Source organism: Mustela nigripes, chromosome 9 (genome assembly GCF_022355385.1).
Source record: "Mustela nigripes isolate SB6536 chromosome 9, MUSNIG.SB6536, whole genome shotgun sequence".
Taxonomy (NCBI): domain Eukaryota; kingdom Metazoa; phylum Chordata; class Mammalia; order Carnivora; family Mustelidae; genus Mustela; species Mustela nigripes.
The window spans coordinates 12,793,604-12,808,441 of NC_081565.1; the positions used below are offsets into that span (position 1 = coordinate 12,793,604).

The window sequence follows — 14,838 nt, forward strand, 5'->3', positions numbered from 1 at the left end:
AAAGACAGAATGACTGCATGACCCAGGAATTCCGCTCCCGGATATATACCCAAAGCCTTGAAAACAGGGACACAGACACATACGCAGACTTGTATGCAAATGTGCAGAACAGTGTTATTCCTAACAGCCAAAGGCAGATGCAAGCCAACCACGCATCCACAGGTGAACAGATGCATGGGGTGTGGGAGGTCCGTACCACGGAATGTGGCTCCCATATAAAAAGGAACAAAAGTTCTGATACACGCTGCAATATGGACAAACGCTGATAATAAGCTGAATGACAAAAGCCAGACACAAATATTGTAGGAGTCCACTTACACAAAACACCTCTTAAGCAAACTCCTAGAGATGGAAAGCAGACTAGAGGTGACCGGAGACTGAGCGCGGAGGGTACGGCGTGGAGGGTACGGCTTAATGATAAGAGTTTCTATTTGGAGTGATGGGAAGGAGAGGGAAACAGACAGTGCTGATGGTCTCACCGCACGTAATATACAGCACCTGAATATACTTAATGCCATTAAATTGTACACTTAAAATGATTAAGATGGCAACTTTTAGGTAATATGTATATGTATCCCAATTTTTCTTTTTAAAGATTTTATTTATTTATTTGAGAGCAAGGGAGAGCACAGAGGAAGAGAAAGAGGGAGAAGCAGACTCCCCGCTGAGCAAAGAGCCAGACGCGGGGCTCAATCCCAGGACCCTGAGATCACGATCTAAGCTGAAGGCAGATGCCCAACCAACTGAACCACCCAGGCATCCTACCCCATTTTTTTTTTAAAGGTCTAAAACCTGCACTTCAAATCATATATCTTGTGACGTAAGGAGCTGCCTGTTACTAGAGGTATACAAGCAGTCCCTACAAACACAAGAATCCGTGATCTCTGGCTTCCAATTCGGACCTTCTTTTCCAGAGGTCTTACACTTGATGGCAGTGCAGGGCTGGAGTTTTCAGGATCAAGGGTAGCAGCCTCCTGGTTGTTCAGTGCAGCCACAGGGGGCCCAGGGCAGCCACAGCTTCCCATGATTCAAGAGAAGCTGGAAATCTGAGGTTTTTTAAATATAAAAGATTCTGATTTTTAAATGGTGATGGCTCATTTAAAACTTAGGGCCATGACCTGAGCATGTCTGTTCAAAATTTCCCAGGTCAGTGCAAGGCATCCGCTTTCCCAGCTGGCTGTTCCCCACACCAGGCTCACCAGGCTCAGCTCCAGGTGCCCCTTTCCCAGGGCTCCTCCCCACAGAGGACGCCAGTTCATCCCATCCTGCAGGCCCCAGAGGAGACCCTTGGAGACCCTTGTGCACCTCACCGTGGGCCCCCTTCTGGGTCCTACAGCAACAGCCAGGCCAAGCCAATCTATGTTCTCATCTTGCACCCAGTGCATGTGTCTGCGTGTCTGTGTGTGTGTGTCCCCTCTGCTTGACTGTGGGACTCCTAAGACCCATGCCCGATCGGCCTGCACCTCCATGTCCCCAGTGCCCTGCGTGGAGCCTGGCACGTGGGGGTGCTCAGGGAAAGTCTCTTGGTTCGCAAGGAAGAATAAGGACAGGGCAGAGATTTCCCTGGTTTGCACGCACACAGGCGCCATCGGGTGCACTCTCACTCCACACACGCGCACGGCCACAACAATGCATGTACGTACCCACACAGACTCATGCCCAGGGACACGTCCACGTGAGGACAGGTGGACGTGTGCACATACCCAGGACAGATGACAGCGAGGAGCAGGCTTTCCCAGAAGGGAGAAGGGGACCACAGGGGACAACGTCTACACCTTCCAGTCCATTCCCTCACTACAGCCAGATTGGGCAGAGGTCTTCAGACATGTGGAAGGCCAGAGCCCATCACCCCCCAAGGAAGGGCGCCAGTACCAAGCCCTGGCCGATGGCCCAGCAGGCAATGCCACCCTGGGCCTGGGGGAGGTGGGCCACCCACAGAGATGGGTCTGAGCACTGCTGACCTAAGGCAGACCGAAGGCAAGGGTCGATACCAGGCCCAGATGTGCACCAGCCAGCCCGGAGTCACCTCCTCCAGGAAAGCTTCCTCCACTCGGTTCCTCCTCAGCCCAGTGACTACAATCTCTGAGGGCCTCGGTGTCTCCCTCGTGGTGCTTCCTGCTGAGAACCTTCCTTCCTCCTCCACGGTCCCAGCCAGTCACACTCTAGGAGACACCCACTCTTTCTGGAGGTTTCCCTAGGAAATCTCCTGTGCTCCCCAGTCTACCTTCACCTCCCCCCACAACACCTCCCCCTCCCCCATCGCCTGCACCTGCATGTCCACCTTAACTGCTGTGTCCTACCCACACGTGAGGCACTGTGGTCAGCCTCCAGAAGCCCCTCGGGAACGTCCCCCCCCCTTCCCAACACACACACACACACACACACACACACACACACACACACAGTTACAGCTCCATGGCCTCTTTCTGGGCACATGGGCCGTTGTGGCTCCAAGCAAGACATGCACAGAGTCCCCTGTAGGGCCCAAGGAGCCCAAAAGGCTGCCTCCCTTCTGAGAGTGATGTCCCCGACAACCTGGACAGAATACCACCTCTTACCTCCCGGGCCAGGAGGTTCTCAGGGCTTGCTTGAGCCAACCACCCATTTTACAGATGAGAAAGCTGAGCGCAGAGGAAAGGAACTTGTCCGTTAGCCCCTAATCCAATAGGTCTAGAGCAAAGACTCTCTCAGGTACTCCCAAAATAACCTTAAACTTCATTTCTGAAGACTTGGCCATGCCCCCTCCCTGTCAGAAGGTAGAAATGCAGCCGAGGGCTGCAGGATAGGACAGGACAGGACAGGAGTCAGCTCTCCCTCCTGCAGAGTGGCCAGTTCTGCCTGACCTCTCAAGCCTCCCGGCCCTCCAGAGGACACTGAAGGGGACTTTTGTACCTTTCCAGGTAGCTTCCACTGGGCCCAGCTCCATTCTCCACTTTTCTCCACCCTGCCCTCTGCTCCAGGGGATCCACCAACCGAGCTTCTGGGTCCCCCAACTCCTATGGGGTTAGGCCAGGGGGAGGAAGGCCCTGGCGGGGAGATCAGGGGAGGGAGAGTGGCCCAGGCTGGCTGGCTGCCTCCCTCCACTGATGGCCCCAGCTACTATCAAGATGAGCCTGTCTCCTGAGCTCTTGCTTGCCTCCCCTCCCTAAGCCTCAGTAGATCACCCCCAGTTATCATGAGCTCTGGGGTCCCGCACTCTTCTCCGTGAGGCCCCATTCCCGTTCACACTTCCAGTCATCCTAGCGTAAGTGCCATCTGCTTCTTGCTGGACCCTGACTGATGCTCCAGGCGGGATCCCAACTGCCCAAGCCCCGGCCCCCGCTTGTAGAAGGATGGGGAGGTCAGGCCAGGAAAGCAGCCATGTCGTACACCCGGTCCTCAGGGGCAGGGTCTGGGCCAGCCCGAGCCGGGCTCTCTCTCGATCCCTCACCCCTAATGGCTTTCCTGAGCCTGCCCCAGGCTCGAAACCCCAAGTTAAAAACCTCGTGGACCACTGAGTTCGGAGCCAGCATCTCTCTACCTTCTCTTCATGACCATTTCTCCTGGGGGGGTCTTTTAAGACATTTTTTTCCTAGTTCCCCCCCATAAAACTTTAACACCACAATATCCAGTAGCTATCTTTCTGTATCGTACGTATACTGGGCTTCGTACAGAAAAAGAGTGAGAACTTTTTTGCCCCCTCCCTTCAAAGAACCAATTTTTTCCCCCACTTTGGACAATATCACTCCCCACTAAGAAGGCAAGTTCTGGACCCATTCAAATAGTCCCCACATAACAGCTTGGACAGCTACGGTCAGTTCCATTTTCCAGATGGAGAGACTGAGCTTGCAGGGGCAAAAATGACTTCCTCTAAGGTTCCTCCTGGTAGGAAGTAAGAGTACGTGCTGAAGCTCCTTAAACTGTCCCCCTAAACCCACACTGAGACCCCACAGAAGGCTGACATTGCCAGGAGCCAGGGGCAGGGGGAGGAGCGCAAGGCTGTCACTAGGAGACAGGATTCAACCTGGCCTTTGCTGTGTGACTCCAGGCCGGCCCCTTTCCGTCTCTGAGCTCCTGATTTATCAGCAATCCAATGAGTCAGGGAAGGTTAGAGCAGTGACAATCTCCATTCTCAGCCACCAAAACAAGAGCAAAGACAAAAAAACAAACCCTCTTTATTTTACACTGGCAAAGAATATAGAAAGTTGACCGTCTGCCCCCATCCTAAATCTGCCTACAATGAGCCTGACCCTTGACAAAAACATAGATGCCTCTGACTTTTGATTTAGTGGACTTTCTTTTTAATCTGGGGAAGCAGACACTGGGAGGCTCAGGTCCTGTGCTCCCCAAAGGTCTAAGCAACACAGCTGGTACAGAATCCCCGACAGGGTAAGTGACCTAACCCTGTGCAGCATGAAGCTGGCATCCCTAGACCTTGGAGCACTGGTCCAGGAGTCTTCCCTCAGCTCTGACTCCCACTGTGACCTCCACATGACTTCAGGGCTCCCAACCTGCAAAACCAGGCCACAGGACAAGCAGATCCTCAACCCCCTTTCCACCATGAGGTCAAGAGAATCTCCATTTTACCAGGAAAGCCAAGCTGTCTTCCCATTCCTGGAAGCCACAGCCAGAGAAATGCATTTTAACCTTGATGTGTTTGCAAAAAATAAATAAAATAAAATCGGTTTCATTCAAATGCTGCTGGCTTGGTTGCCATGGATACCACCTAATCATGAAGGATGACTGTTACTTGTTCCCATGGAAACACGGAGGCCTGAGGAACATCCTGTAATTTCAGACAAGACACCAAATTTCAGTTGTCGGGTTGCACTGCCCAGATCTTAATGCTTAAAAACAGGGAGAGGCAGCAACCTCTAATATTGGTGTCAGGAGAAAAGAAGTCAGCACGAGTACACAAAAAGGAGACAGGAGACAGGGGGATATGTGTGTGCTGGACCTCAACGGTGACCAGGAAAATGCAAATTAAAACTACCAGATACCATTTCACACCATTCAGACACGCAAAAATAAAAAAAAACAGTGACCCCGAATGCTGACAGGGGTGTACGGCACTCTTTCATCCCTGCTGGTGGAGTAGAACGGGTCTGAAGAACAGTTAGACAAGAGCTAGTGGAAACTGACACACGCACACGCTCTAGGACCAGAACACCCTCCTCCACGTCCAATCTAGAACTGCTTCATCCTCGCACAAGGAGATCCGCCCCCAGATGTCTCCTGCCACACTGTTTGTAGCAGCAACATGTTGGGAGCAATCTAAGTGTCCACCAGTACGGGAATGGATGATCTCACCCCAGGGCAGTCATTTGGTGGGATACGACAGAGCAAGGAAGAAGGTATGATTAAGGGGGTTCGGTTCACGTGGCACACAGTGACACTACGAAGGACCTGGTTCTGTATGATCCTCATGAAGCACACCCAGAAACATGGCATTGAGTGAAAAAAAGGATGCCGTCCAAGGAAATGGAACATAATCCACTTTTACATATTTTTGGGCCAATGTTCACAACATGCTTAATAGCCAAAAACCAGAAACAGTCAAAATTGTCCTTCAATAGGTGAACGGTGAAACTGTGGTCCATCCACCGTGTATGAGGCGGAAAATAGCCCCCCAAAGAAGTCCACACTTTTTCCTAATGCCCAGAGCCTGTGGATATGTTACCTTACATGGGGACTCTGCAGACATGATCAAGGGTAAGGAAGTGGGTGTTTATCCCGCATTATCCAGGGGAAATAGTCTTAAATGAGGAAGAGGAAGCAGCAGGGCGCAACAATGGAAGAGGCAGGAGACATTCTAAGCATGAAAGGAACGACTGAAGAAGAGATCGCAAACGGAGAAATGTGGGTGACTACTATCTTGAAACTGGGAACATGCTTCCGCTAACAGCCAGCAAGAAAAGGGAGCCTCCGTTCTACAACCACAGGGAACAGAGTTCAGCCAATGAAATGGATTTTTCCCTAGAGCCTTCCGAAAAGAACTCAACCTTTAACATCTCAATTTTAGTGCTGCAAGACCCATGACCCATGGAAAACTTCTGACCTACAGAACTGTCCGATGGCAGCTCTGTGTTGTATGGGCTGTTCAATATTTTTTAAGTTTATTTTTCTTTTTAAGGAAGCTCTGCACTCAACGTGGGGCTTGAACCCACGACCTTGAGATGAAGAGTCATATGCTCTTCTGACTAAGCCAGTCAGATAGACCTAAGCTGCTAAATTTTCATTTGTTGTGGCAGCAACAGGAAATAAACACATATACCATGAAATGCTACACAACAATAAAAAAAAAAAGAATGCACTATTGATTGATTTCCACAGCTTGGGTGGATCTCAAGGGCATTATGTTGGGGTGGGGGAGCAAGTAGCAAAAGGCCACATGGAGTATGATTCCATTGATATGGCGTTCTTAAAGTGGCAAAGTTCTAGAGATGGAAAACAGAATAGCGTTTGCCAGGGGTTAGGGATGGTGGTGAGAGTGGGGCATGTCAGATGGGCCCCCTATAAAGGGGCAGCATGAGAGCTCTTGGTATTGATAGGGTCTTGTGTCTTGATGGTGATGGTGGTTACGTGAATGGGCTCCGTCACTAAGCATCTGCCTTTAGCTCAAATCATGATCCTAGGGTCCTGGGATGGAGCCCCATATCAGGCTCTCTGCTCAGCAGGAAGCCTGCTTCTCCCTCTCCCACTCCTCCTGCTTGTGTTCCCTCTTTTGCTGTCACTCTCTCTCTCTAATATATAAATAATCTTTTTTTTAAAAAGGCACGGAATCATACATACACAGGTACCAGGTTGCAGAAAAGGAGAGAAAAGAGTGGATGACAGCAGCCCCTGGCACCCAGAATCCAACCCTGCATTCATAGACGTGCCATGTTATTCTCCTTTTAGACATACAAAATCTTCTAGGGTACGAGCCTCAGACAAGTTTACCGGGTTAAAGTGAGACAAAACAAGGCCACGTCATAATTTTGCCTAAGCAAGTGGCCAAAGTCAAGTCACTGTGCCTCCCACAAAATACCAAACACCCTCCTGAGGTGGCTAAAATGACATCTGCTGCTTCCCTACAATGACAGCTTTATCTTTGTGCTTGCCTCCTCTCCCTAAAGACACGTGTGGAGATCCCTCATCATAAAATCGCCCCACATTCTCACAGCAGCCCAGCTAGAGTGAACCTCACTTCCTTAGGCTTCCCCCCAAAGCACCCCCATCAAAGCCCAAATCCTATAGTAGGTATTTTTTTCTACCATATTCATAAAGACTGAGATGTCCTGTGGTTCCCGGTGGTGTATGTTCTCCCTCGCTGGCATAATAAAAAATAAATTCACCCTGTCTAACTAGAGGCGTGCTCCCCCGTGGGTTTATGGCTGGAAGGCATCGATGCTGGAGGGTACCACAATATAGTCACATTGCGACGTAACTATCAGGGGAACCAGGTGAAGGGTGCAGGGAGACCTCCCTGTACTCTTTTTGCAACTGCTTATATATCCGTGATGATTTCAAAATGGAAAAGTAATAAACAGCCTATTTGAAATACATGGAATCATACCTGTGTGTAAATCATTGAGATTTTCCATCCCAAGAAACTAACTGCAGAAATGGATTGGTATCCCATGTTACCTAATAGAGGAGTTAGCAATCTAGAGGTAAGAGGCCCAGAAATATAACCCTCACCACACAGGCTTACCCTAGATGCCTTAGGCTGAAGTACATTTGTTGTCTATGTGATTAAACCGATACACTGTTTTACCTTCTGTGTGTGTGTGTGTGTGTGTGTGTGTGTGCACAAGCTCATATAGAAAAAAAATCATCAATAGTTCTCGAAACATTTATCATCAGACGTTCTCGTTGAAGAAAGGGATGGGCTAGGGGTGGACAGAGATGACCACACTGTTTACTGAATGAAGAATAATTGAGACAACCAAAAACTAACAGAAAAATTACAATATAAATATGTGGTATGAGAATTCAGCATGAATTGTGCCCCCTGAACACATAGGAGAGGAGGAGGAAAAAAAAAAAAAACAAGTCAGAAAATGAAACCAATAAATCAGAAACGGCAGCCCAAATTACCAGATGGCTACAGAGAGTGAATCAGGAAAAGTTCAAAAAGTGGACCTAGTAACAAATCAGTGGGTGAGGGAACGTAGCCCCCCATCCTGGAGGACCAAAAGACTGGTCCCCGCCATCCCCTCTGCCCACCCCCACCATGGGAGTGGCCAGGTAAACAGCAGGATGAGCCAAAGGTAAAATCACCATGGCAACAGGCCATGGAATCTTCACACTGTTGGAACTTTCCAGACGCAGCAGTCCAACTATGATGGCTCTGTGTCTATCTTTGTGTGTGTTAATGAAGCACATCCATACTCTTATTATCTGCTCATAACCGTGAGCTAAATAAAGAGTGAGTTTGCCAAAATATTGCACTGATAAGTTGGTAGGTCTCCTGCCTCCCACTGGGTACTTTTTCCAGTTCAGTTCTTGGTCATCTGTCTTTGGGAGAAGGGCGACAGGTGCTCCTTAGAAGTGACTGAGCCTTACCCACCGGCGGTAGGCAGAATAATAGGCCCCAAAGAGTCCAGGTCTCAATCCCTTGAACCTCTGAAGAGGTCATCTGTGTGGTGAAAGGGACTTTGCAGACAAGATGAAATCAAGAGCCCTGAGATGGGAAGTTTACATTGGATGACCTCGTGGACCCAACGTTATCCCAAGAAGGAGACAGGAGGGTTGGAGAAGGCAGAGCTGGTGCTGTGGTGAAGGGAGCAAGGGGGCCGGGGGCCATGGGTCAAAGACTTCTAGAAGCCAGGAAAGTCCAGGAGACTGAGCCTCCCCTGGAGCCTTCACAAGGAATAGTGTCCTGCTGACACCTTGATTCTAGCCCAGGGACACAGGTTTCAGACTCTTGACCTCCAGAACTGTAAAATAATAAATCTGTGTTGTGTTAAGACAACGAATTTATGGTCATTTGTTACAGTAGCAACAGGAAACCTATACAGCCCCTGATAAAAGCACAACAGACTCTAATTACATTAAAGTAAAGATAGAGGGACAGCGCCGTCCGACCGTCCGCCGATGCAGACAGGGGACGCGCAAGGTCTCCCATCTCTCGCTTACAACTGCTTTAAAAAAGGAGTCGAGCTTCCTTCTAGAAAGACAGTGTTCATCACCATGTATAACGTAAGCCTCTTTCTCTCTCCACAATGCACCTGGTATCAGAGGATACACGTGATAGCCACAGACCTGAAAACCACAAGTGCATAGGATACATTTGCTGGTTATTTTGCAATATAACTTAGAGATGTTTTCACATCTGTGCCTGGAGAACATTTCATCTTTTCGTACTCAGCACTCTGTGTATTTATCCTCAGTACAGATACTATTTACATCAATCATACTTCTCTAGGGTATATAAGTTCTAATGATAGCACTTCAGAGAGACCCGTGATTATCCAAACCTAAATATTCTGATGTATTATTAGATTCATCCTATTTTTTTTTATTTCATTCAGAAAATACAAGCTATTTCTTTTTGCCCCAAAATTTGACCTCAGGATTTAAGGTTCTACACATTTAAGAACCGTATTATTAAATTAGTACCAGGCTATATGACATAACAGCCTTCATTTTTTTTTCCCTCAGCAAATTAAAAGGGGCATAAAGCTTTAAGTGTGTATCTATTGATTTTGACATATAACTTGAAAACTCCCTTTACCTTTCGGTACTTCACAACTTGGAATTCAAATTCTAAATGATCTCCCAGCTTCTAACTTAACGGTTGAATGCTAAAGCAAACTGAATTCCAGTTCTTTGTGTAATTTTTAGCCTACAGAACAGCTGACCCCCTAGATTATATATCAGATCCTGTCAGGGACATGAAGCTGTAATTTGGAAACACAAGGGAGTGATCATTTTATGTTCTAGAACAGACCATCTGTGACTACCCTAGGAACTTGAGGGAAAAGGGGACCAATGTAGACATGAAGCTCGAGCTTCATGTGTGTATAATCCTTTGTCTCTTACCCTGGGGTCGCCTATCTTCTGCCGGCACCCATGAAACTACCAGGCTAGGCTCTTAGCTTGCAAGTAGGGTAATAATAGTCCCACCCTGCATGGTAATTAACAAAGAGCATCAAAACTACTTTTAATAAAGGAGGTACAAGACTAATAGCTAAAAATATGTCAATGAGAGACTTTGTAAAAAAAAAAAAAAGAAAGAAAAAGAAAAGAAAGAAATCTAAATAAATGAAGAAGAGATATACCATGTTCAAGGATTGGGAAGACTCGGTGTTGTTAAGATGGATTTCTCCCAAACCCAACTCCAAATTTAATGCGATCCCAAACAAAATCCTAGCAGGCTTTCTGAAGACAATGACAAGCTCCATTTTAAATTTAGGTGGCTAGGCAAAAGACACCAAAGAACCAGACGATCTCGAGTAGGAAGAAACAGGTTGGGAGACTTACATTACCTGGTTTCAAGGCAAAGTTTATAGTCTTGAAATAGAGCTAAAGTAATCAAGATAGCATAGTACTAGCATTAGGACATAGATCAATGAACAGAAGAGCATGCAGAAACAGTACCCCACATAGATGGTCAATTGATTTTGGGGGAAAAAAGTGCAAAAGTAAATTGATGGTGCAAAAAATAGTTATTTCAACAAATAGCACTAGAACTGGATATCTGTATGTAATAAAAAAATGGACCATCAGGAAATGTAGAGAAACAGATCTGGGGATGGTGACCGTGCCATATATCTGTATTTTTATCCTAAGGCTGTTTCCCAAAGTAGGAAACAATTCTAACAGGAAGAAACAGGTTCAGAACCCTGACTACACGCCTAGGAAAGCAGAAGGCAGGATTCGGGCCCCGTCATCTGTGAACCTAAGGGTTGCCCCACGGTGGGAACCTCCACACACAGAGCAGGGAGAAGACACCGGGTCCAAGTCAACCAGGAAGCTGAGTTTCCTCCCTGCCCTTGGCCTCTCTCTCCATTTCCAGGTCCCCTCGCAGCCCCAGCAACAAGGCACAAAGAGATGAGGGAGGCCTCGCTTAGTATCACATTTTGTTCCCATGATGCTGGGTGTGGGGAAGGGAGGGAGTCCTGAGACCTAGAACTGTGATAACCCATTGTCTGTCAAATAGAATTGGGATCAGAGTTCAAGTGGTCATTAAGTTCAGGACGTGGTTCAGAATCAGGGGAGGGTACCCACTGTTCCTGGGGGTGGGTCTGCTGGGAGAGGGGCACCGCCAGGGCACCCATCACCACCCACCCAGAGCATTTGGTGGGGGGGCGGGGCACAGACACTCTCCAGAGGGGCCATGGAGGGGTCAGGCTGCTGGCACTCAGGAGCTGGAAGGAAGAGCCAAGGACATGCGCTCCCCTCACTTAGATCCCAGGAGGGGCCTCTCAGAAAGCAGAGTGCGGGGGGTCTGTCCCCTGGCCCCCAGCTGGCCTCAGCAGACATCCAAAGGAAGTCCTACAAACCTGCCAGCATCTGTAGACACTGTCACTGGCTCTTCTTGAGGCCCCTCTCCTCGAGCCCCTCCACAAATGCCTTGATAATTTACGCTTCCTATCCCTCACCCCGTACACCACACTTTCAGGGAATTCCCAGGCTTCCAGAAAACTCTGGATTTCTTTTTTTTTTTTCTTTTTAAGATTATTTATTTATTTATTTGACAGAGATCACAAGTAGGCAGAGAGGAGGAAGCAGGCTCCCTGCCGAGCAGAGAGCCCAATGTGGGGCTCGATACCAGGACCCTGGGATCATAACCTGAGCCGAAGGCAGAGGCTTTAACCCACTGAGCCACCCAGGTGCCCCAAACTCTGGATTTCTTGCTCACTCCAAGGACTCATGAACTGGCCTGAAGTCCCCTCTTGTCCCCAAGTCTCTTTGCTCCTTTGCTCTCTGAGGATTTCTAGGAACTTGGGTGTTTCTATTCCCGCATTTCCCCCTGCGGCCCTTTGCTCCGTGGCTGCAGGGCCCACCCCAAGGCCCACAGAGGACGGCCATTTTTACTGTGCTGCTGGAGTGCGGGGGGGCGGGGGGCAGTCCCACAGTGCAGGCACATGTGCAGTTTCTCCACATCCATCCCTTGTCTGAAACAATGCCATATTATGCATTTTGAAGCCTGTGCATATGTAGGAAAAGCATAAAAGCACAGGTGGGCAGGACACACTCAGCCTTCAGGAGGCCGGCTCTCCCTGGGGACAGGACAGGTCCCTTTAGCCATTCAGCAAACTTTTCCCCTAAAAGGGCCAGTGAACAAATACTTAAGACTTCTCTCGACTACTCAACTTCTTTCAAAGGAGCCTGAAAAAGGCCACAGACAATGTATACATGAATAAGCATGGCTGTGTGTTCCAGTTAACTTTACTTAGGGACACAGAGACATGAATTTCATAGAATGTTCACATTATAAAACATCACTCCTCTTTTGATTTCTGTGTCCACCACGGAAAAAAAGCTCTTCCTCGCGCCCAGACTGTACACAAACAGGGGGCAGGCTGGGTTTGGCCTGCGGCCTGTACTTTCCTAGCCCCTGCTCTACCTGAATCATTTTATTTCTAGGGGAAAAAAAGAGAGAGAGAGAGAGAGAGAAAAGAGAAGGAAAGAGAAGCAAATACGATCATGTTACCATTTGTGACATCTGAGAAGTGAGTGCTTGGGAGTCTGCGATTTTGTTTCCCACTTTCTATACTTCTAAACATTTTAGAATTTTTTTTTAAAAATTCAAGAACAGAAAAAAAAAATTCAAGAACAAGAAAAGACCTGGAAGTAACCTCTACATGCTCCCAGAGCTTATCACTGGGTGCTGAGATTAAAGGTGATTTTCTTACTTGCTCTGCTGGCTCCCCAACCCACTCCAAGGGCTCCCACTCACCTAGATCTTTCCAAAGGCCATATGCCACCACCTTCTTGCGGGACCTCTCTCTCCTGAGTGCCAGGTTCCCATCAATTTGGAATTTCGGGAACCCATTCAATTTTCATCCATAAAAACAACACGGTAGCATAATATGGAATCAGGCACAGTGACTAGGACCTCTGACCTCCTGTCTTGCCAAATACAGTGTTAAAACAATTACCACCCCTTGCATCTCATAAAAGGAATGTTCTAATCCCCAGAAGAGTCCAAAAACCACCACCTCAGACTAAAGAAACGTTACGAAGGTGGATTACATCGAAATGGACGTCATGGGCGACTCAGTGCACTGACCTTACTTTTCTTATTTTGCTGTCGGTCAGAGAACAAATGTGGACAGTCTGTCCAGCACTGCTCCTCAGATGGGAATGGCATTCCCTGTACAATCTCCCCCAAGCTTGTCAGCTCCTCTCAACCTGCCCTCTGCTTCCCTAGACCCCACACCGACTGGCCTCCCTCTGAATTCTCCAGGAAGCACGAATGACCTCCTTACTGGGCCTCTGAACCCTGCATCACATCTGAGTCCTTCGGGAAACCTCCTGGCTCACTCCCCCAAACTGATCTGGTCCTTCTCACCCTCTCCCACGGCCTCCTCCTTCGGGCCAGCCAACACTGTCACCTCTGTTCGTGGACACCCACTCTCCCCCGACCCTCTCCCTGTACGACACCGACCTAGCTTTCTGGCTGCTAAAAAGCATATTCCCAATCACAGCTCTGGTAAGAAACGTGAGGGTTAAACACCCTGATCTCTGGCCCCTCCACAGCTGGGTCATGCTGAGCAGGTACTGAACCCATCACAGACTCAGTTTTCCCATCTGCAAAATGAAGCACATCAGGGTACCAGAGAGAATGGGGATTTAATAAAAGGGTACACTGAAAGGACTTAGCAGAGCCCCTGGCAGGCCGGAAGTCATTTTCATAATTACCATTATTTTTAAAACCTTTCCTTCGATTCCCTGTGGCTTGCTAGGGTGGGTGCCAACCTCTTGGCTCACCATTCAAGGCCCTGACCAACCTTCCAGTCATGTCATCTGCTAACCTGATTCCAGGAGACCTTCCCCCAGGCTCAGCTCCCTGAGGTTAGAGACTGGCTCTATCTTCCACAGCAGCCCCTGGCACAGGGAGTGCAAACAGTAGGTGGCTCATTAAAGCTCTGCTGCTCTGAACAAGTACAAGTGACACTTGGAGCAGCCTCTGGGGGAAGGGATGCCAAGGAACCATCTAGATGGTTCCAATCCCCAAAGGCATCACATTTTATTTCTAGATCAGCCTTAATAAAGGTGTAATTAACCCCTCAGGCTTTGGATGAACAGATAATGACAATTCATCCGGCCTATAATAATACTCTATGCTGCGTCACACCTATTTGCTGGAAGTGCTTCTGAGCCCAGAGCCGTTTAGTCATTTGTCTGAGATCACACAGCATTTATGCTGCGGTCAGGACTCCTGCCCTGGCCACACTCCTAAGCCAAACCCAGTCTCCAGAACAGAAGTATAAATGGATGGGAAACCATTTTTTCCTTAGACTCTCTCTGACCAATTTACTGGTCTCCAATCTCTACAAACCTCCCCCTCCAAGAGGGACAGCAAGGAGCACGCATCGTTGGCTGCCCAGCTCCTCTGGCCTCTCTCCTTCCTCTTCCCTCTGCGCCGGCATCCGCCAGGGGCTGAGGGGGAGGGCACAGAGCCTCCCAGCCCCGCATTTTCCTCCCCATCCTCCGTGCATTCTGCCTTTTTCATTTCATAGCCATGTCAACTCATCACCTCTAAGGGCCAAGAAAAAAGAAAGAACATGGCCCAGATCCCGAAAGTGCTCTCCTGTCTGTCAGGGAGAAGAGAGGAGGGAAATAAAAGCTAACAAGGCTTCTGAAAGCAAAATCCCCAAACCACCTCTCAGGCACCCAGCAGCTGTCAAAGTCAACACAGGA

General features: G+C 48.6%; 1 protein-coding gene across 6 annotated transcripts in view; it reads right to left on the reverse strand.

Annotated features, from left to right (window-relative positions):
• DAB2IP (DAB2 interacting protein) overlaps positions 1–14,838 on the reverse strand; it is a 186,078-nt gene that overhangs the window by 102,418 nt on the left and 68,822 nt on the right. The window lies entirely within an intron of this gene.